Source organism: Canis lupus, chromosome 16 (assembly GCF_011100685.1).
Source record: "Canis lupus familiaris isolate Mischka breed German Shepherd chromosome 16, alternate assembly UU_Cfam_GSD_1.0, whole genome shotgun sequence".
In the NCBI taxonomy this organism is placed as follows: Eukaryota; Metazoa; Chordata; class Mammalia; order Carnivora; family Canidae; genus Canis; species Canis lupus.
In genome coordinates this window covers 15,059,298-15,082,413 of record NC_049237.1, presented here as the reverse complement: position 1 = coordinate 15,082,413, position 23,116 = coordinate 15,059,298, and the positions used below count along the sequence as shown (strand labels likewise).

Below are 23,116 nucleotides of genomic sequence, written 5' to 3'. Positions count from 1 at the left end.
TTCTTTGTGCAGATCCGGGCGGGCGCGAACACAAAGGGGCGGCCTCGGGGTTCGGCGCGCGGCGGCGGCGCAAACACGGGCCCAGCTCCCCCGAGGCCTGCAGCTGCTGCGGGGAGAGCGGGAAGCGAGGCGCGGGGGGCCGCGGGGGAGGGCCGGGGCCGAGCCGCAGGCCCCCGAGCCGCAGGCCGCAGCGACCCTGCCGCGGGCCGCATCCCCTTGGCCGCTATCCGCGAGCTCCAGTCGCTGCTGCAGCGTGTGTGCACCGCGCCGCGGTGGACCTGGAGAAGCGCCCTGACCGTGGGCTGGACTTTTTGTTTGTCCTTTCATACGTTTTCAAGTATTTGTCTAGTTATTTCCAAGAGGTGGAATTGCCCTATCGAAGGCGAGGGACTTTTTTTTTTTTTTTTTTAAGACTTTCGATGCATATTGCCAAACCTTTTTTCCAGAATGCCCACCAGTTTCTGCTCTTATCTGCGGGAAGTAGATCGGGCACCTGCAGGCGGGCACCTGCAGGCGGGGCTGGGCAGGGCGAGGCCGGCTCCTGCGGGGAGGGGAGGGAGGTTCACAACCGCCTGGCGTCGGAGGAACAGCCTGTGTGGTTCCGCGTAACCAGGCAAGGCTCTGGAGCCGTGACTGAGTCCTTGGGGGGCCCGACTCCCAATGCTTTGAGCAGCTGGAGGGAATCTCTGAAAATGCAGATTTGCCCATGGCCTGCCTTTGCACCCTAAGAGCAGTGGTTCCCCATTGCTCTTGGGGTAAAATCCAGAATTCTGACAGGGCCCACGAGGCCCTGCCTACTCTGCCGCCCTATCTGGGGCTGCGTATCAGCTTCCTAGAACTGCCATAACAAAGTACCACAAACTGGGTGGCTTTACACAACAGAAGTTGAAGGGGAATCTGTTCCTCACTTCTAGCTTCTGGGGGTTGCCAGCGTTCCTTGGCATCCCCTGGCTTATAGACGCTTTGCTCCAATGCCTGCCTCTGGGATCACGTGGCATCCTGCATGGTTGTGTGTGTGTGTGTGTCTTCGTGTTCTCTCCGTGTCACTCTTTTTTATAGTCGGATTAGATTAAGGACCCACCCTAATCCGGTATGATCTCCTCTCAATTTAACTAATTATATATGCAGTGACTGTATTTCTTTTTTTTAAAGATTTTATTTATTTTATGTTTAAAGAGTTTTATTTATCCATGAGAGACAGAGAGAGGCAGTCACAGGCAGAGGGAGAAGCAGGCTCCACGCAGGGAGCCCGATGTGGGACTCCATCCCGGTCTCCAGGATCACATCCTGGGCTGAAGGTGGAGTTAAACTGCTTAGCCACTCCGGCTGCCCAATGACCGTATTTCTAAATAATGCAACATCCGGAGGTCCCTGGAAGGACATGACTTTGTGGGGACGCTACTCACCCCACAGGAGGTGGTCTCCCCTGACTCAGGCAGGCATCCTGGCCTTCTCTCCACTCTTTGGCTCAGACCTCCACCTGAGCCAGGCTCCTCCTGGATCACCCATTCCGCCTAACTTCCCTTTCTCCCACACAGTGTTATGGGGGTATCACTGCCTCAGAGAAGCCCTTCGGAGCCCCTCCACAAACTAGGGTCACCCTGACCCATTTATGGGCTCATGGCAATCCTCATGGTCACCTGGGTGACAGTGTGTCTCCTGGGGACGTCTGTGGCTCCTCCACTGGAAAATCACCTCCGAGAGAACAGGACCCAGGTGGACAGAACAATAACAAACTGAAATTCATGGATTGACCCAGGGAAGCCTATTCCAACAGCAGGCCAGAGGCGGCAGGCCCTGTGTTGAGTCACTGCAGAGAGCCGGTGAGGGGCACAGTGGCTCCTGTGCACCGAGACAAACCGCATTCAGTGCAGGCCCACCTTGCCCCAGGTGGCCCAGGGAAACAAACCCACCATCTGACCTGCCCCACCTCGCTGACCTCTCCTTGGACCCCTGTCTGTGTTCCCCGTCCCTGAGCTGCAGCCACACTGGCACTGTTCACACCGCTGCCTGCTGCCCAGCTAGTCCCTGTGGGTGGGTGTTGTACCCGCAGCCCCGAGTGCTCAGCATCCACCGTTTACCCTCTGGCTTATTCGCACCTTGGCTCAAATTGTCACCTGACAACCTTTTGTCTCCCATCATCTTCTATCACATCACCCCGCTTCGTGTTCCTGTGGTGTCTTCCATATCTGCCACGATCCGTTCCTTTGTCTGTGTTCTTGTCTGTCACCCCACACCTCTCAGGACCCATGTTCCTCCAGGGCAGGGACCATATTTGCCTTGTTCACTGTTGAGCCCCGGTGCTAGCCTGGAACCTGGAACAGAGTGGGCGCTTACTAAGTATTCATTAAAGGATTGAAAGTTCCTTAAACCCCCCTAGTTTCTGCTTTTTCATCTCCAGAACGGGGGTAATCTTGGCTACTCACAGGAGATAATAACTGTACCCACCCTGAAGGGTCCTTGGAAGAATTAAATGGGAAAAGAGAGGTATGAGCAGTGCCTCTGACGTAGCAAACACTCCACATACACATATCTTAGATGGACACACAGCCTAACCACGGAGGAGGGCGAGATGGAGGATGAGGTGGTAAGTCTCCCAGACCCCCAGTGAGTCCACCCTCATGTTCTTCCAGTTGCCCAACCTTTACCACAAATAGATGGAAGCAGTGTGGTACTGTGGAACTAGCCATGGACTTGGACAGGGAGGCCTTGAAATTGAGTCTCTTGGAAACTTTCTGAAGCTGTGTCCTCCTCTTTAAAATGGAAGAACCTATTCCTAAAAAAGCTTAAATGAATTATATGTAAATTTATAATGCAAATTTCCCAAATGAGTATTCCATTGATTCTTTTGATCTTAAAGCAATTACTTATTAGTTATGTCAATAAGAAATGGTCTTGTAATTACTAGAAGGAAATAATTTTTTTTTTGAGAGAGAGAGAGAGATCATGCAGAAGCGGGGATGGGGGGCAGGGGTAAGGAGCAAGAGGGAGAGAGTCCTAAGCAGGCTCCTACCCAAGCACAGAGCCCGACCCAGGGCTCGACCCCAGCACCCTGAGATCATGACCTCAGCTGAAATCAGGAGTTGGACATTTAACCAGCTGAGCAACCAAGTGCCCCTAGAAGGGAATATTCTTTTTTTAAAAAAAGATTTTGGGGATCCCTGGGTGGCTCAACGGCTTAGCGCCTGCCTTTGGCCCAGGGCGCGATCCTGGAGTCCCAGGATCGAGTCCCGTGTCAGGCTCCCGGCATGGAGTCTGCTTCTCCCTCCTCCTGTGTCTCTGCCTCTCTCTCTCTTTCTCTCTCTCTCTCTCATAAATAAATAAATCTTTAAAATAAAATAAGATTTTATTTATGTACTTATTTGGGGGGCGGTTGGGGGAGCAGCAGAGGGAAGGGGACAAGCAGACTCCATGCTAAGCACAGAGCCCAACGCGGGGCTCAATTCCACAACCCTGAGATTATGACCTCAGCTAAAATCAAGAGTCGGAGGCCAATCGAGCCACCCAGGTCCCTCTAGAAAGGAATATTCTTAAAATTTATATTATTTATTGGTTTGGGGGTGCCTGGATGGCTCAGTCAGTTAAGTGTCTTGGGCTCAGGTGGTGATCTCCAGGTGGGATCCAACCCCACATTGGGCTTCTTGCTCAGTGAGGAGTCTGCTTCTCTCTCTCTCTCTGCCCCTCCCCACTGCTCATTCTGTCTCTCAAATAAATAAAATCTTTTTTAAAATATTGGTTTTTCTGATTTTGAAAGTAATACATTTTATTGCAGAAAATTTTTTCTAATTTGATAGCTGAAAAATATTATAATGTTTCAATTTGTATTTCTTTGGTTTAACCAAGATTTATTCTGATTTACTGAGATTGAACACATCCTTGATGGCCTTTGTCATAATCTGTGGGCTCTTTACATGTAGAGGATATTAATTTGTAATATGGTGTCTATCATAAATTATGAGAATATTTTCCCAAGTTGCTGTTAACCTTTTTATTTTGTTCACATTTCTAACTTTTAATGCTTTTCTAGCCAAATCTATTGCTATATTCTATTGCGATTTCTTTCACTGGAATGCTTTCCTTGCTGTTCCAAAATCAGTTAGATATTCATTTATATTCTTTTACTTTTATTTATTTAAGATCGAATGATTGATTTGAAAGAGAAAGAGAGAACAAGCACACCACAGTGAACGCGGTTGAGGAGGTTAGGGGAGTAGAGGGAGAGGGGAAGCAGATGCTGAGTCCCATGTGAGGCTCTATCCCAAGACCCCCCCCCCGCCCCCAGTCATGACCTGAGCCACCCAGGCACCCACTTACTTTTATTTATTTATACACAATGCTTTAATCCACTTGGACTTTGTTTTGATGCACAAGGAGAAGTTCAGGGGCACCTGGGTTGTTCAGCGGTTTGAGTGCCTGCCTTTGGCTCAGGTCCTGATCCTGGGGTCTCAGGATTGAGTCCCACATCGGGCTCCCCACAGGGAGCCTGCTTCTCCCTCTGCCTGTGTCTCTGCCTTTCTTTCTATCTCATGAATAAATAAATAAAATCTTAAAAAATAAAAATAAAAAAAATTTGAAGAAGTTTAGTTGCTACTTGAATACTTTTTCAGAAACAGCCAACTGAATTGTCCCAGTTTATAATTTACATAAACAGCTTTTTCTTTCTGAGCATCTATGACCCCTGTACTATCAGGCAGTAAAACCCAGTGGTTTGTTGTGTGGGCAAGCCAGACTGCGTGGGTTTGTGACCCCACTTTCTAATCATTGCAGGTTAGACTACTTATGTAAGATCTGGGTACCTCAGTTTCCTCATCTGTAAAATGGGCTTAACGATCGATCATAGCCCCATGGTTTGGGGTTGTCACCAGTGGAATGACTGCTGATAAACCCTTGTGATTATTCTCCTACACTGGTCGATCTCCCCTCGCGGTTCCCCATGTCTGGCATTCGGGTGTTCTGTCTTTAGGCTGTTTACAGCTGTGTGTTTGAGTAAACGTCCTCAGATCTCCCAGGACAAGCCCTGCAACATAGCTCCTGTCGTTGTCACAATTCTCATGGCTTAGGGCACCTACTGTTTCATTCCCTGGGCCTGGTCTCGCAGGTACAGCGCAGGCCAGGAGAGGAGAGTGGAGCGAGGGCCCTGGGTGAGGAACAGGGGGAAGAGGAGGAGGAGGAAGGTGGTGGGGAAAATGGGCCCCAGGGGGCAGATGAGAGTAGCTGCTGGACGGAAAACCAGGTGGCGCGTGCTCCAGAGCCAGTGTGCTGAGCGAGGCAAGGGGCTCCGGGGGGCTGGGTCTCCACGTCTAGGCAAGGAGAGGGTCCCCGCACCTCTGCTGCCTCTGCCTGTGGGCGCCAGACCCAGCGATCCACCCAGCTCAGGTAAGGGAGCCAGCTGGCGTTCAGAGCAGAAAGGCCAGTTCAGAAGGAAGCTGGAGGCACGGAGGCCACAGAGGCTGGCAGGCCCGGGTTGGTTGTGTGGGAAGAAGACTGTGTGAGAGACACAAAACAAGTGTACCTGGGACATAGCTCAGGGTCAGAGCACTTGACTGCAGATCTAGAGGTCCCTGGTTCAAGTCCAGATGTTCCCTATAAGGGCTGCATGTTTTAGCCCACATTCTGGCTGCAAAGCAGGTCAGAAAGCACCACCCTGGTCCATTCTGCCCTGTCCTGCCCCCACCCATGAGGTCCAGCCCAGAAGTAGACTATGAGCTATATACCTAAGTTTATATTTGCCAGTAGCCACGTGAAATAAAACAGAGCTCGAATGGCTGAAGAGAGTCAACAGGTACACACTTCAGCTATAAGTCGGTCCTGGGGTGTAAGGTAGAGCGTGGTGGCTGTAGAGAGTAGACTTTCTTTTCCTCAAAGATTCTATTTATTTATTTATTTATTTATTTATTTATTTATTTACTTATTCATTCATTCATTCATTTACAGAAAGCCTACAAGGGGGGGAGGGGCAGAGGAAGAGAGAGAGAGAATCCCAAGCCGACTCTGCACTCCAGGGGCTGGAGGAGGGTCTCCAGCCACCACCCCAGATCATGACCTGAGATGAAATCTAGAGTTGGGAGCCCAACCAACTGAGCCATCCAGGCATCCCTAAGAGAATAGATCTTAAAAGTTCTCATCACAAGGAAAAAGTGTATATAACTATATAGCTATATATTTTTATGGGTGATGGATGTTATAGTTGATGGATGGATAGTTACAGGAGCTGGATGTTAACTAGACTTATTGTGGTGCTCATTTCACAGTATAGACAAATATTTAATTATTATATCATACACCCTAAACTAACACAGTGTTATATCGATTATATTTCAACAAAAGTTGGAAAACTTTTAATTTTCAAATTTTAAAAATATAAATAAAACATACATTTTAAAAATATAATAAATAAAAATATATAATTTTAAAAATATAAATAAAATATATAAGTAAAATAAAATCTTTACAAATAAAATAAATTTAAGATAAAAATAATTTTTAAATGAAAATAAATTTAAAAACAAATAAAAATTTATAAATAAAGTAAAAAGAAATTAGTGAAACTGATTTCCATATTTTATTTTATTTTTAAAAATTTTTATTTATGATAGTCACAGAGAGAGAGAGAGAGAGAGGCAGAGACACAGGCAGAAGGAGAAGCAGGCTCCATGCACCGGGAGCCCGATGTGGGATTCGATCCCGGGTCTCCAGGATCACGCCCTGGGCCAAAGGCAGGTGCCAAACCGCTGCGCCACCCAGGGATCCCTGATTTCCGTATTTTAATGCAAGATATCAAAAACACTATAATTTCAACATGTAATCAGTATTAACATTTATAAACATGTAATCAATATAAACATTTATAAACATTATAAATTTGATACTATATGTTTTGTGGAACTTTTGGACTCTTTGAAATCTGGTATTCAGTTTCCTCCTAAAGCACCTGTCAATCCAGACCAGCCACCTGTAGATGATAGGCAGCCTCCTGAGCGTGGGAGGCTTCCTTGTCTTCTTGCAGTTTCTAGGGGACAGGTGGCTGTGGGTATGGGTGTGCTGGTCAGGGTACAAAGAGGCTCCTCTTGCTCCCCAGAGTGTGGTGGGCTGCTCCACCAATTACAGAAAAGAGATTGCAGTAGGCAGGTGGCTCTGGGAGAGGGTAGGAAAACCCAATGAAAATGGCTCTGGGAGGGGGTAGGAAAACCCAATGAAAATGCTTTGATACAACTGCTGAGGTCACTGGTAAGCTTGAAGCAAACTATGCTAATTAAAGAGTATTCTTTGTGCTAATCTTTTTGTATTGCAATATGTAAGTATTTTAGTCACAAGATTTTCATAGGTATTGACTCTTTGCTTCCATTCAAAGTACATTTCTTCCACACGATATTCATAAGACAAATATTTTCACAAAAATATTTATAATACAAAGCTCTTCAAATGAGTATGATGTAGGAGCATGAGTACAGTGGTGGCTAACTCTTATTCTATCACTTACTCTGGAATTTGGGACAAGTTGCTTAATCCCCTGTGTCACTGTCATTCTCCATGAGGATGGTGATACTGGTGGTGAGGATAGTACTGCCACAAATGGTTTTTAAATTACATATATAGGGATGCCTGGGTGGCTCAGCAGTTTAGTGCCTGCCTTTGGCCCAGGGCGTGATCCTGGAGTCCCATGTCAGGCTCCTGGCATGGAGCCTGCTTCTCCCTCTCCTGTGTCTCTGCCTCTCTCTCTCTCTATGTCTATCATAAATAAATGAATCTTTAAAAAATAAATAAATAACATATATATGTGTGTATGTTACACACACACACATATATATATATAGAGAGAGAGAGCTCTTAGAATAGTTTAGTACATTAGAAGTGTTCAATGAACATTAAGTCTAGTTCTCCCAGGCGGCTTGGGTATAGCTACCAAAGTGAGAAGTCCTGAGCAGGTCTGTTAGCCCAGGCAGGGAGCATAGCCCAGGGGTAGAGCACTTGCCTCTGGATTGCAAGGTCCCTGGTTCAAGTCCAGAAGCTCTCTATGATTATCCCAAAATTCCTTCTAGCCTGCTGTTGTCTAGCTCACAGCCTGACATGTGTGCAGAGACTTTGGGTCTTGGGCTCCAGGATTGCCTTTCTCCAAGGACTGGGGGTGGAGAGTTCTCTTCTTATAGAGAGAAATGGTTGCGGGCAAGTAAATGCCATTATTTATATTAAATTACCTGAAAAAGCAAGTGTGTGTAGGTTATGCTACCATTTGTGTTAATAAAGTCTGAGAGAGCCTATGTGCTAATTACTCACGGGTACAGACTATGGAAGATCGTGAAAGAAACTGTTAGTCTGGCTTTCCTCCAAGCACCAGAAGAGGGAGGTTGTCAGATGAGTAAGCAGGAGAATCTTGACTGCCTACATTTTTCACATTTTATTCTTTCAATCTATTTATTTATCCTTTTGTATTTCTGGAGGGGGCTCCTGGGGGGCTCAGTTGGTTAAGCCACTGCCTTCAGCTCGGGTCATGACCTCAGGGTCCTAGGATGGAGCCCTCCACGGTGGGGCTCTCTGCTCCTTGGATGTCTGCTTCTCCCCCTCCCTCTGTCCCTCTACCTGGCTCATTCTCTGTCTCTGTCGCTCTCAAATAAATAAATAAAATCTTTAAATTATAAAATATATCTATTTTTTAATATATCTATTTCTAGTTTTAGGTTCATAGCAAAATTGAGAGGAAGGTACAGGAATTTCCCACATACCCCTGCATTCTGCTCCTCCCCCAGAAACCCCCACCATCTACATCCCCCACCAGCACCCCGTGTCTGTGACAGTGATGCCCATATGGTGACACGTCATAATCACCCATGGGTTTGGACAAACATACGATGACACACATCCATGGTTACAGTACCATGCAGTGTACTTTCACCCCCTAAAAGTCCCCTCTCCCTGCTGATCTCTCCTCACCCCCAGATCCTCTGGGACCACTGAACTTTTTACCCACTCCATAGTTTTGCTTTTTTTGGGAAGCCATTCAGTTTGCAGCTTTTTCAGACTGGCATCTTCACTTAGTAACAGGCATGTAAGCTTTCTCCACATCTTTTCCTGGCCTGTGAGCTCATTTCTTTTTGGGACTGAGTAATAATCCCATTGTGTGGATGTACCACAGTTTATTTATCCACTCGCTTCCTGGGGGACAATTGCTTCCAACTGCATACTTTTTTTTTTTTTAAGACTTTATTTATTTATCCATGAGAGACACAGAGAGAGAGGCAGAGACACAAACAGAGGGAGAAGCAGGCTCCATGCAGGGAGCCCAACGTGGGACCCAATCCCGGGTCTGAATCCCGCCCTGGACTGAAGGCGGCCCTAAACCGCCGAGCCACCCAGGCTGTCCCCAGCTGCATACTTTTTGAACATTGAATCAAGTGAATTCTGCGAGTTCAGTATTTATCTTTTTAAAATAAAATTTACAACTTAAAAATAAATTATATGAGGTCTCACCCACCAACATCGGCGGTGAATCCAGCAGGGGTCTCTTGGAATGTCCTCCCTGTTTCTGCTGTGTTTTGCCAGGATCCCCAGTGTGGACAATCTGCACCAAGGTCCACTCCTCAGCCAGGTCTGCTCCGGCCTCTTCCAGGCAAGCAGCTCCTGTGGGGCTTCCTTCCCTAAGGCCTGAGCCCTGGCGCTGCCCAGCTCTCACTGGTCAAATCTGGAGGTTGCTAAGGCATGGATTCGTTATTCTGAAAATTCATAAGGAAAAGGAAATAATCAAGCATTTGTTCTATACCTTTGTATTAAATATGTTCCAACAGAACCAAATAGCTGATAAAAGATACCTTTCCTTACAGAAGAATTTGAGCTAAGAGGTAGAGAATTGGAATAAAATCACTTGCAGCTCCTAATGATATAGATGCTAAAACCATGAGATAGGGGTACCTGGGTGGCTCAGCGTTGAGCATCTGCCTTCCTCTCAGGGCATGATCCTGGGTCTTAGGATCGAGTCCTGTAGGGCTCCCCACAGGGAGCCTGCTTCTCCCTCTGCCTGTGTCTCTGCTTCTCTCTGTGTGTCTCTCATGAATAAATAAATAAAAACTTTAAAAAATAAAATAAAACCATGAGATAAATGTTTGCTGGGGAAATTGACAAAGTTAACAACACCTCAACACACCAGTTAATCCTGACTTCACAAATAGAGAAACAAGCAGACACAAGAGCATCCCTATACAAAGGAAGAATACAGTTCTTCCACTGACATCTTCTTAGACTCCTATCAAGCCTCCATCTCTAAAGAGCTTGGCCATGTTGAAAATTGTTAAAGCTGAATACGATGGCCAGTTTTATGTCAACTGACTGGGTCACAAGGGACATAGATATTTAGATAAGCATTATTTTGGGGTGTGCTTGTGATGTATTTCCAGATGACATTAGCATTTGGATCAGTCAAACCCAAGTGAAGCCAACCCCCCCACCCCCACCCCAGGGCCCATGAGCATCATGCGATCCATTGGGGGCCTGAATAGAACAAAGAGGCAGAGGCAGGGCAAGTCATCCTCTCCCTATTTAAGCTGGAACACTGACTTCTCCTGCCCCAAACTAGAACTTACATCAGCAGCTCTCTAGTTCTACAAAGGCCTCACTTCCTTGCCTGTGGGCTTGGACTAGAACCCCATCACCAGCCTTCCTGTGTCTGTAGTTTGCAGATGGGCAATCACGGTTATCTCAGCCTCCCACATCACGTGAACCAATTCCTGATAATAAACCTCTCTCTCTCTCTACCTCCACACCCCCCACCCCATTGCTTCTGTTTCTCTGTCTCTGTGGAGACCCCTGACCACTACATGGAATGATGGGTGTCCCTGCTTTTGTATATATTTGAGGTTTTCCATAATAAAAAATTAAAAATCCCTCTCCATAGGAACCATAGGAAGATAAGTATTTTTAAATGACACAGAGGGAAATGAATTATGCTCCCCAATTTTAAAAAAAATACTCTTTTCATCTTCTGGTTCTGGTTAGGTTTCGTATCTTCCATTAATAAACGGTGAACTGGCGTGTGAGGAGGGAGGACAACTGACTATATTCCTCTTGGCACCATGGAGATAGGCTGACTTCTCAAAAGGAGCTTTGCTGAAAAGCAAGGGGAAGCGCGGAAGCATGTTTCTAGAACCAGTCACTATGGTTTCAGACTCATTAGCAGTGCCAGGAGCATCACTAGCAACGCAGGACGAGGTAACAAGTGGATGGACAGGTCGATGAGTGTGTCCCCGCAGCCAGCTGGGCTCCTGCCTCAGGGGTGATGAAGTGACTCATCTTGCCCACAGATTAGGGGGGAAAGAATTTCCCTACTGCTCCCAGGACCCATCCCACTTTGGTTTATACTTAGGATGGTGATACCCCTAAAACTTGAAGAGAGTATCGCCCCAGGAAAGTGAAATTAGAATCAGTGCACAATGGATGGGACTGGCCATGGGTAGAAGTGACCCCAAGAGACATGTTTTTGAGAAGGAGCACTCGATATGACGACTTTTTTTTTAAATTTTTATTTATTTATGATAATCACACAGGGAGAGAGAGGCAGAGACACAGGCAGAGGGAGAAGCAGGCTCCATGCACCGGGAGCCGGACGTGGGATTCAATCCCGGGTCTCCAGGATCGCGCCCTGGGCCAAAGGCAGGAGCTAAACCTCTGCGCCTCCCTCGATGTGACTTCTTGAGACGGGAGGGAGTATCAGTAAAAGGGAGCTACGATCTCAGTAAGTGCATCAGAGCCTAGCAGCCTGCAGTAGCAGGTGATGAGCTGGTATCTCCCAAATATTTCAGGAGAGAAATCACACAGGAAGGAATGGCTGATGTTTTATCTAGCCCTGCCATGCAGAGACACGATTCACTCTGTGCTTTAAAAAAAAAAGAAAAAATCTTGGGACACATGGGTGGCTCATTGGTTGAGTATCTATCTGTCTTTGGCCCAGGGAGTAATCCCAGGTCCTGGGATTGAGTCCCGCATTGGGTTCCCTGCAGGGAGCCTGCCTCTCCCTCTGCCTGTGTCTCTGCCTCTCACTCTGTGTCTCTCATGAATAAGTAAATAAATAATCTTAAAAAAATAAAAATTAAATTTAAAAACCTTGCAATGTGGTTAGAAGCTTTAGTCTCAGAGTTAGAGTGGCTGGACCCCTGAATTTCTCTAAGCTTTAGTTTCTTCATCTGCAGAATGGGGGTAATAATTGTACCCAGCTCAGGGTTGACATGAAGCCAAAAGACGACAATTCACAGAATCTATTCCCCGCTGAGTCACAGGAAGACCCCTGCCAGAGCTGTCTTGTCAGGATGAGGAGTCATGGGGTCAGTGGAGGGGAGACAGACAGCCGAGTCTTCCTATGGTTCAGGTGTGGCTGGTCATAATGGGGATGGTAACCAGGACTTCCTGCCCCTCTGGCCCCTATCCCCCTGCTACCGCCCCCCTGCCCCAGGCAGCCAGGGAGAACTTGTGTCCTTCGTACCAGAGGGAAGGGATGAGCCCTACCTTTCTAATTCCAGCAGTCTGGGCACTGGGGGATCCAGAGAAGAAAGATCAGCACTAGAGCAGCTGACTGTGTCCCAGCATGGGAGACCCACATGGCCATGGTGGCCAGGACCAGGGAAGCAAGGAGAAGATGCAGAGGGGACCAGCATGGGATCAGAAGGTTCCTGAGCTCACCATACAGCCAAGACCATGGGGCAGACCAGATGGCCCCCCGCCCCTGCCCCAAAGGCCGAAGTACTCTAAAAGTCCCTTCAGAAGGTAGGTTCAGCACAGGGGAAGTGGTCGGGGACCTCAGAGTCGAGGGGTTAAATTTCTGTCATTCAGCAGGATGGGACACAAAAGAGAGATCAAATTGTTTTGTAGAAAAATGCAGTTACGTATCCTGGAGCCCTCAGTGTGGACCAAGATGCGCACACCCTTAGCAGGTCACAGGGTTGAGGCGCAAGATGGAGAAGGAGTGCATGTGTTCAGGGGATGGGGTGACAAGGACTCAGCCACCCAGTGAGGGTGACCAAGGACACCGAGATGCCCACTGCAATGGATGTGAGTATTCTGACCTCTGGAGAAGGGACAGTACTCTGGACTCGGAATAGAACACGAAAATGTTCTGCGGCCTGCGCAAAAACCCTCCAGAGCATCCAATTCCATTTGCTTTGATTGCAGCCTCACTCAGCAACCTTCTGACAGTTCACTTGGTTTCTGGGGGAACCTGGGGGGCATTCTGGCTTACGGAGGGAATACCCTCCTTTGAGAGTCTGATTCCGGAGGTCTCGGGAGCAGGTTAAATCAGGTTGCGTGTACAAGTTCAGGTCTCTGCTGTGCGCGTCTGGGAGCCAAGCTGCGTACCTTGATGGCCTCACTGAGGCCCACCGGTTGTCAGCGCTCAGGTGAGAGGCAGAGTCCCTGTCATGACCTGGCAGGACCACGGGGATGGAAGCGAAGGGGGAACACATGACAGCTGCCTGCCCGGAGTGCTCCCGGGAAGGGCTGCCTGGGCTGCTTCACCAAGCCACGTCCTTGAAGCCTGACATTTCACTTTTAGGAATCGTGAGAAGTGGGCAAATGTGTGCTTATGTGCATCAGAGCCTTGTTTATAATCCTGGGGGGGAAGATCATCCACTTAACAACACTCTTGACTCTTATTTCTTTTTAAAAAAGGCAGACTGCCGCAGATAGCAGCTCATTTGTATGTGTCTGGAGTCCTGGGAGCTTGACTAGCCTACATCCTCCTACAGACGGAGCCGAGCCCTGGTTTGGGGGTTCTAGCACAGGGAGCTCGGATGCCCTCGAGCAAGGAGCCATCCTCCTCTATGGCAAAGGCCAGTCTCACTCCAGAATCATCTCAGTACAAGTGTAGAAAACCCCATCCAGTCGTACAGGACAATGTAACTGAGAAAGACTCAAACAGAAATGCAACGGTGGCTCAATATTCGAAATGCATCAGCCATGGAGCAGGGGCTCTTTTTTTTTTTCAAGATTGTATTTATTTATTCATGAGAGACAGAGAGACAGAGAGAGAGAGAGAAAGAGGCAGAGACACAGGCAGAGGGAGAAGCAGGCTCCACGCAGGGAGCCCGATGCGGGACTCGATCCCAGGACCCTGGGATCACGCCCTGGGCCGAAGGCAGATGCTCAACTGCCGAGCCACCCAGGCACCCCTGGACAGCAGCCCCTGACAAGTGTGGAGGTGGGTGCCCAGAGAAGGTGCTCGGGCAGCTTCCCAGGAGACATGACAACGTGGGAGCACAGCTCAGGGTGGGAGTAGAGCTCAGGGGTGGAGCATTTGAGTGCAAACCAACAGGTGCTCGGTCCAGATCCCGGTGTCTCTACGCAGTGGACCGACCGCTCCGGTGGAAGGACAGCCTTGAGACCCGCCAGGCCCAGCCTCCTGGAGTCTACATTCCCAACAAGTAGTAGAGACTCCAGTGTGTTCTGTTTACCTCCTCAGCCACACTCATTTCCTGAAGGGAGAGAGGAAATCTGCCCTAGGCTTTTTCGGTGCTTCCCTCGTGCCTAATTATTACCATCCTGGTTTTATTTGTTTACACCAAGCTAGCTTCAAAAAAATTGAATCGGAGGCAGCTTGCAATAAAAGGTACCATAAAAGTCCAACCGGTCAAACAAGGATAAACAGGACTGGTTTCCATGAAGTAGCCAAAATCATGGTGACAAAGAAGCGTAAGGATGGGTGTCAGGGGGCAGGGGGTAAGGAGTCATTGATTAATGGGGTTTCAGCTTGGAAAGACGAAGGAGATCAGGAGACGGGTGGTGTTGCACAACCGTGTGAAGGTACTTGAGGCCCCTGAACTGTACACTTCAACATGGATAAGGCAATACATATTATGTTATGTATCTTTTACCATGGATTTTTCAAATCGAAGGGGAGAAAAAGGCAAGGGCTGAACATTTAGGAGAGGAAGTAAGTGATTATTCCTGAGAGCCCAGGTTCGGAGAAGTGACTCTAGCTGAATATAAAACTCATCTCTAAGCTTCCTCTAATCAAACAGGAGTGGAAACAGACCAACTTACCAACAGGGTGAAATATTTCATTAGCTCTGAAAAAACAGCAGGTATTCATAGGAGAGGTCTTGATAGATGGAATGCTGGAGAGATGGTTATTGACAGGGCAGCCACGTACGGATGCACAGGTTGTGTACTATACAACTCCACCAATTACATAGGACCCTGCAGATATGCAGTATAGTGACCTAGATATTGGCCACATTTTATCCCCTTTACAAAAAAAAAAAAAGTAGAAACTGTGAAACACACACATATGTATAAATGTGCAAGTGTGTATGTATGCGTGTAAGTTTGCATGTGTGTGCGGAAGGGGGCAGAGCTCGCCAGTTAACTAGCCGATATACATCCTTCCCTCTTTTATACCTGGTTTTATACCAAGCAGTATGTCCCACCCAAAAGACCACATTTCATGGCCTCTCTTTGGCTAAGGGAGGCAAAGAGGGATAAAATGCAGTCATTGGACAAGACTTCTGAGAAAATTTTAGAAAAGGTTATGTCCCTTTTTTGACCTTTATTCCTGCTTCCTACTTGGAGCATAGATGTGATGACTGGAGCACCAGCTGCCAACATGTACCATGGATCAACCTTGAGGATGGGATCCACATTTCAAGAAAGGCTGACCAGAGAGAGCTAAAAGGAGCCTGTGTCCCTAAAGACACCCTGGAGTGGCCATGCCAGTCCTGGTCTGCTCACCTCCACACCCCCTTTACAAAAGAAAAGTGTGTGTGCCTAGCTTGTTTACACCACAAAGGAGATGTGTTTATACCACAAATCAAGATGAGTCAGAAGGCTCAAGCCCTTTCCCTATCAATGACCAACAAGACCAATGAGTACTAGCTCAGTGTAGGTCTGAGTTACTCATTAGAAGGAGGCTCTTCTAACGAGGCCATGTCCTTGACCAGGAACTACCCCTGGTGCAGTCACTCGGGTGCTCCCAAGGCCTTCCCAGTGCTCCCATGACAATGTATGGCAGCACAAGGAAAGATCCCTCCAAGGGCGCACTTTCTGTGGTGCACCCGGCTCTGCCTGGTCCAAGCCCACCTCTCTATGGAATAGAGAGAGCTCAGGGGCACTGTGCATCGGGCTGCTTCCTTGCCTGTGAACTCTCCCAGGAACTCCCTGTCTTTCCCACTAGAAATGCATGGTACTGTAGTGAGTCTATACCATCCGGCACAATGACACTCTTGTTTCTGGCCCGTTGCTAAGCCACTGAACGCAGCTGCTAACTGGTGGGGTAGGATTCTCCTGCCGGCTGGAAAAGGCAGCTGTACAGTGGGGCTCACATAACTATCATCACAGAGTCAGAAAGTCATCTCTGTATTCTGGAGGAGTTCATGGTCAGCACATCCTTGAGGCTAGTGCCCATCAGTATAAGAGCTGCCAAAGTGAGCAAGAGCCTGGTGCCCTTCAAAGTGTTGTCCAGGGCCTCTCCCTCTCCCTCTGCCTGTGTCTCTGACTCCCTCATGTGTCTCTCATGAATAAATAAATAAAATCTTAAAAAAAAGTCGGGCATGCCTGGGTGGCTCAGTGGTTGAGCGTCTGCCTTGGGCTCAGGGAGTGATCCCGGGATCCTGAGATCAAGTCCTGCATTGGGCTCCCCACAGGGAACCTACTTCTCCCTCTGCCTGTGTCTCCGCCTCTCTCTCTCTGTCTCTCGTGAATAAATAAAATCTTAAAAAAAAAAAAAAAAGTGTCCATAAGCTCTCTGTTGCTGCTTGGAGATTCTGCAACAATCAAGTGTTCACCAGCTCTGGCGCTGTGGGTCTCAATGTCCACAAGCCCAATGCACGGGTATTGAGCCACGATAGATCTTAAGAAAAATACAACTGATCCCTCACTGCAGAGAGTAGGAAAAGCTTCACTCAGAGATGCATTTGTCAGCAGGGTGGGACAGAAGGCACTTCAGGATTTAGCTCCCTGTGTCAGTCAGAGCCCTCAGGTCCAGCCCGCAGAAGCCAGATGGAGTCTCAGATGTACGTTACAAATATATATGTCACCGAGGAAGAGGCATGGAAAAGGAGTCTCCAAGCTCACCTTCTAGGAACGATGCCCCAAAGCAAGCTGCGCCCTCAGCAGACTGAGGAAACCACCATGACCCCTGGCACTGCCCAGCACTAGGCGCCAATCTGTTTCCGCCACAAACCAGCACATGCACCAACATCTGTTCCAAATGCTCAAGGCCCGAAAGGCAGACACTGGCACATCCTGACACCATCCTGACACAGCCCCCAAATCGCACACTATAAAGGATCAATCTGATTATATAAAAATGTAAACTAATATGACAAATTGAAAGGCTGGTGATGAACATTCTAGTCATTGCTCAGCGAGCACCGACTTACCCCTGAGCTTCATGTTCAGCCTGAAAACTAAGCCAGGTACAGATGTCATGGTCTCAGATGAAAACTTCACTGATCTTCCGAGCTGATGCCAAGAAGTGATGGTGCCTTTCTGGGAAAGGAGGATAGTTATGGCATGAGAGGGTGCATTTATAGTTGCACAGAACCAGCAGTCCTGTGGAAGTGTAAGGAGTTTATTAATTACACACCCTTTTTAGCATGAGGGGGTATAGCTCAGTGGTAGAGCATCTGACTGTAGGTCAAGAGGTCCCTGGTTCAAGTCCAGGTGCCCCCTTTGAAAACCCTACTTTTTCCTCCTTTATCCGAAATGACAAAATCGAGTTGTATAGACACCACCCTCTCGATCCCCAAACAGGTCGAGGCTGGCTTGGCCTATGAACCTGTACACACTTTCAGCCATTCTGTAGATCCAAGTTCCAATCGGGCCCTCAGCACCGCCTTGAAGATCAAGGACAAGACCAAATCCATCCCAAATGTCCTCTTTGAGGGTCTGTTTCCCCAGAGCCACAATGGTACCAATTCAGTATCATCCAGGGTCCAGTCCAGGGACAAAAGCTGCCTCTGTTATTTTAATAGAGAATTAATATAAATAATCATCAATGAGTGTATCAGTTTCTTAAAGCTGCTGTAACAAAGCACCACAAGCTGAGTGTGTAAAACAACAGAACTTTATTGTCGCAGAGCTCTGGGGAGTCTGAAATCAAGATATGCACAGGGCAGTGCTCTCTCAGAAGAGGAGGGTCCTCCCTGTGCCTCTAGCTTCTGGTGTCCGGTGACAACCCTTGACATCCCTTGTAGATGAGGCACCCATGCAGCCTCTGCCTCTGTCTTCACAAGGCTGTCTCTCCCCGAGTATGTCTCTCCTCCTCCTACCAGGACCCCATCACACTGTGTCCTGCCCAACGCCGCTGTGACCTCATCCCACCTCGCTGTCTCTCCAGTGACCCGATCCAAGTGGTACTGAGGGAGATTTCAGCAGATCTTTTTGGCGATTCAACCCTTCATAAAGACAAAAAGGAGGGACCAAGTCTCACGGGGGTAGTACCTGTGAGAAGTCGGGAGAACACAGGAGGAGGATGAACTTTGGAACTCTTGCAGGTTTGGGGAGTTCCTCTGTGGATCCCAGCCTCAGATCTCTAGGGAGGCATTGGTGTCCCCAAAGAGTTGTGACAAGGCTGGTCCTGTGAGCACCAAACCACAGGCAGCAATCGCTATTGCTCCTGGGACGAGCTGTCGCTGCTAGGTGACAGTGGCAGGAACCAGAGCAGGCAGAGCAGGTGCTTTGTCCCGCTCCGACCTTCCAGTCTCCTTCTGAGAGCCCTACTGGGGACCAACTAGGAAGCCACTTGGCAAAGGACAAACATGGGGTACAGAGTCCCAGAGCCAGCATCGCAGAGCGGAGCACAGAAAGGGGGACTTGGAGCCTAAGGACAATCATTTCTTCAGGTGGCTCATCTCACCCAGTGGGCTAAGGGTTGAAGTCATGGAGATCTGAGGCAATGAGAGCGGGCTCTGCTTGCATCCGAGGGTGCATCAATGCGTACAGAGCTCTGACCCATCCCCAGTCTGTGCATCTTCTGCCTTTTAAGGGGTGCATCCTGGGCCAGCCACTGGGCCTTGTGAGTCTGTGTTTTCAGGTGCTGAGCACAAAAACCACAATACAGATGTTACAATGGAGCCTTCCAGCCTTCAGGGAATGCATCCCAAGCGCTGCCCTCACCTGGGAACTGAAGATGGAGACCTTGCAGAGCAGTGGTGAGAAAGCAACATGTTGCTGCTTCTTCTGAGGCAGGCAGATGAGGTAGCTGTAAAGCAGGTCTGGCGACTCAGCCAACCGTGCTGAAGGGGCATCTAGGGTAGAAGCTCTGGGTGTGGCTGCTCAGGGAAAGGGTACCAATTGGATTTCACTGGTGTAGCAAGGGTTATAGCTCAGGGGTAGAGTATTTGACTGCAGCTCAAGAGGTCCTTAGTTCAAATCTGGATGCCCCCTAGCATTTTAGCCACTAGAGGTGATAAGGAAGTTCCAATGTCCTCTCCTCTTTGCTGAATCTGGTTTCTGAGTTTTCTTGCAAACCGCAGCAGGTAGCTCTGCTCAGGTGTTGTGTTTTTCCCCTCCTCTGATCTCCCCACACTCCCTTCACCTGGTCCCTGCACTCACCAGTGTGTACTTAGTCTCCAGGTTGAGGGTGAGGACTCTGTCCCTTGAAGGTAGCCAGAAGGAAATCTGAGATCATCTATAAAAGGATGATATTTCAGCTGCCATATGACTTATCAACAGTTGCAAAGGAAGCCAGAAAGCAGTACAATATCATATTCCGTATGTTGAGAGGAAATCACAGACAGCTTTGAATTCTATTCCCAGCCAAACTATTCTTCAAGAACAGACAAAAGTTGAGTTTGCTGCTAACAGACACTCATTAAAGCAATTTTTAAAAATATACTTTATTTTTTTTAAGATTTTATTTATTTATTCATGAGAGACAGAGAGAGAGAGAGAGAGGCAGAGACACAGGCAGAGGGAGAAGCAAGCTCCATGCAGGGAGCCCGATGTGGGACTCGATCCCGGGTCTCCAGGATCACACCCTGGGCTGAAGGCCGTGCTCAACCGCTGAGCTACCCGGGGCTACCCTAAAAATATACTTTAGAGGAAATAAAAATGATCCCAGAATGGGAGGTCTGAGACACAAAAAGGAACATTGAACAAAAAAAATATAGGATATGTAAATAAATCTAAAAATCATTGACAATATTCGTATCTAATTTACAAAGTTTTTTTAAAGATAAAACTAAAATACTAACAACAACATATAAGGAACAGAATGGTAAGAGTTGAGGTGTCTTTATGTAATTTGTGAGGAGGATAAAAATATCGATTAACATTAGAATTTTAAGATTTGAAAGTAGAAATTTCTACTGTATCACTTCAAAAGTTATAATTTTGTCATGCAAAAGGGGATAAGAGAATGGAGGGTATATGCTTGCCATCTCGCTAAACACCCATTAATTCTAATAATTTCTTTGTTGATTCTTTGGATTTCCTATGTGTATGCTCACACTAAGTAGTCAGCAAGTTTTATTTCCCTTGTTCCAAACCATATAGATTTTATCTTTTTCTTACCTTACTGTGCTTACTAGACCTCCATCGTAATGTTGAATAAGGGTGTTGATAGTAGATACCTTGACTCATTCTGATTTCTTTTTTTTTTTAATTTTTTTTAATTTTTATTTATTTATGGTAGTCACACACACAGAGTGAGAGAGAGAGAGAGGCAGAGACACAGGCAGAGGGAGAAGCAGGCTCCATGCACCGGGAGCCCGACGTGGGATTCGACCCCGAGTCTCCAGGATCATGCCCTGGGCCAAAGGCAGGCGCTAAACTGCTGCGCCACCCAGGGATCCCTCATTCTGATTTCAAATAAAAAGCTCTCAGCATTTCATCAGTAAGTACATATCATGAACTATGCTTTTTGTAAGTGGTTTTTATTAAATTAAGGAAATTTTCTTCAATTTCTAGTTTGCAAAAATATTTTTTATCATGGATGGATGTGAAATTTTATCAAACCCCCTTTTTGCTTCTATTGAGAATCATATGGTTTTCCTCTTTTAGTCTAGTTACATGGTAAATTACACTCATTGCTTTTTATAAAATTAAACATACTTTGTATTCCATTTACAAATCCAACTTGGTGATGTCCTATCCTTTATATATATTAGTGAATTAGGTTAGATAATAATTTATTTAATTTTTTCTACCTATGGGGACCCCTAGGTGGCTCAGTGGTTAAACATCTGCCTTTGGCTCAGGGCATGATCCTTGGGTCCCAGGATTGAGTCCCGCATCAGACTCCCCACAGGGAGCCTGCTTCTCCCTCTGCCTATCTCTCTGCCTCTCTCACTGTGTCTCTCATGAATAAATAAACAAAATCTTCAAAAAAATTTTTTCTACCTATGTTTATGAGTGAAATTAGCCTTTGCATTCTTTATACTGTCTTTGTTGGGTTTTGGTATCAAGATTGTGCTAGTCTCACAAAAGGAGTTGTAGAAGATATATATCTTTTCTATTAGATTTTTATGTAAAAATACCTATTGCTTATTTAAAGTATGAGACAAAACTCACCAGTAAAACCATCCTGTCTCAATTTTTTGTGAAAATTTTCAAATAACAGTTTAAATAAAATAACTATTTACTCATTCATTTGGGGAATATAAATAATAGTGAAAGGGAATATAAGGGAAGGGAGAAGAAATGTGTGGGAAATATCAGAAAGGGAGACAGAACATAAAGACTCCTAACTCTGGGAAAAGAACTAGGGGTGGGAGGGGAGGAGGGCGGGGGGTGGGGGTGAATGGGTGACGGGCACTGAGGGGGACACTTGATGGGATGAGCACTGGGTGTTATTCTGTATGTTGGTAAATTGAACACCAATAAAAAATTAATTTATTTAAATAAATAAATAAATGAATAAATAAATAAAATAACTATTTAAAACTTAGAGGACTATTCAGCTTTTCTATTTTTCTTTTGTCAGTTTTGTTAAGTTGTAGTATTTTTAAGTTCTTGCTCAATTTCAGGATAGCATGGTGGCAAAGTCCTTGAACTCTTAAGACATAATGCAGGAGTTCAAATTATGGGTTCTAATTGAGTGGCCTCAGCGAAATTGATTAACTCCCTCAGCCTCAGTTTTGCCATATATAAAATGGGCATGATGATAGAAATGAGAACAAGAATAGTGCCTAGTTTGTAAAGACGCTACACAAATTAAATACATTAATATTTTTAAAGTATGTAAAATCATGCCTGCCACACAGTTAGTTCTTTGTTTGATTTTAAATTTTTTGTATATTATTTTTCATAATGTTAAATAATCGTTATTTTAAAGTCTAAAGAATCTATAGTTTTTCTTTTTGATTTCTGATATAGGTTTATTTGTTTCTCCTTTCTTATTTTTCTTATCAGTTTCACCAGATAATGTCAATAATGTCAATAATTTCTCTTCAAAAACCAACTTTTGGCTTTGTTAATCCTCTCTATAGCATTTGTTTTCTATTATTAATTTCTGCTCTTTATTTCGTCTCTCATAGTATTCTTTTATCCAGTTTTTCTAACTTCTTGAGGTGGATTCTTAGTTTATTTCTATTCTTCTTTTTCAGTATATTGCTCAAAGCTCTAAGTATTTCTCTAAATGCTGATTTACACATAGATCAATGGAACAGAATAGAGAATCCAGAAATGGGCCCTCAACTCTATGGTCAACTAATATTCAACAAAGCAGGAAAGACTATCCACTGGAAAAAGGACAGTCTCTTGAATAAATGGTGTTGAGAAGGGATCTCTGGGTGGCTCAGTGGTTTAGTGCCTGCCTTTGGCCCAGGGTGTGATCCTGGAGTCCTGGGATTAAGTCCCACATCAGGCTCCCAGCATGGAGCCTGCTTCTCCCTCTGCTTGTCTCTCTCTCTCTCTCTCTCTCTCTCTGTCTATCATAAATAAATAAATCTTTTTAAAAAATGGTGTTGTGAAAATTGGACAGCCACATGCAAAAGAATGAAACTGGACCATTCTCTTACACCACACAGAAGGATAAACTCAAAATGGTTGAAATATCTTAATGTGAGATAGGAATCCATCAAAATCCTATACGAGGACACAGGCAACAACCCTTTTTGAACTTGGCCACAGCAACTTCTTGCAAGATACGTCTATGAAGGCAAGAGAAACAAAAGCAAAAATGAACTATTGGGACTTAATC

The 23,116-nt window shown here is 46.3% G+C and overlaps 2 long non-coding RNA genes and 1 other non-coding gene across 4 annotated transcripts; 2 read left to right on the top strand and 1 right to left on the bottom strand.

Annotated features, from left to right (window-relative positions):
* Window positions 1-1,194: 1,194 nt before the first annotated feature.
* On the bottom strand, window positions 1,195-9,965 carry LOC111090248. Its single transcript, XR_005371313.1, has 3 exons — window positions 9,904-9,965; window positions 9,470-9,707; window positions 1,195-2,315 (listed from the first exon to the last, which is right to left on the bottom strand). It is a non-coding gene; the product is annotated as an uncharacterized LOC111090248 (long non-coding RNA).
* Window positions 9,966-12,373: 2,408 nt separating this feature from the next.
* LOC111090247 lies at window positions 12,374-20,666 on the top strand. Of its 2 annotated transcripts, XR_005371312.1 has the most exons (3): window positions 12,374-12,744; window positions 12,850-13,029; window positions 20,609-20,666. It is a non-coding gene; the product is annotated as an uncharacterized LOC111090247 (long non-coding RNA). The 2 variants fall into 2 exon arrangements; XR_005371311.1 differs by lacking the exon at window positions 20,609-20,666 and having other exon boundaries at window positions 12,376-12,744; window positions 12,850-13,167.
* TRNAY-GUA lies at window positions 17,572-17,643 on the top strand. The gene has a single exon. It is a non-coding gene; the product is annotated as a tRNA-Tyr (tRNA).
* Window positions 20,667-23,116: the final 2,450 nt, after the last annotated feature.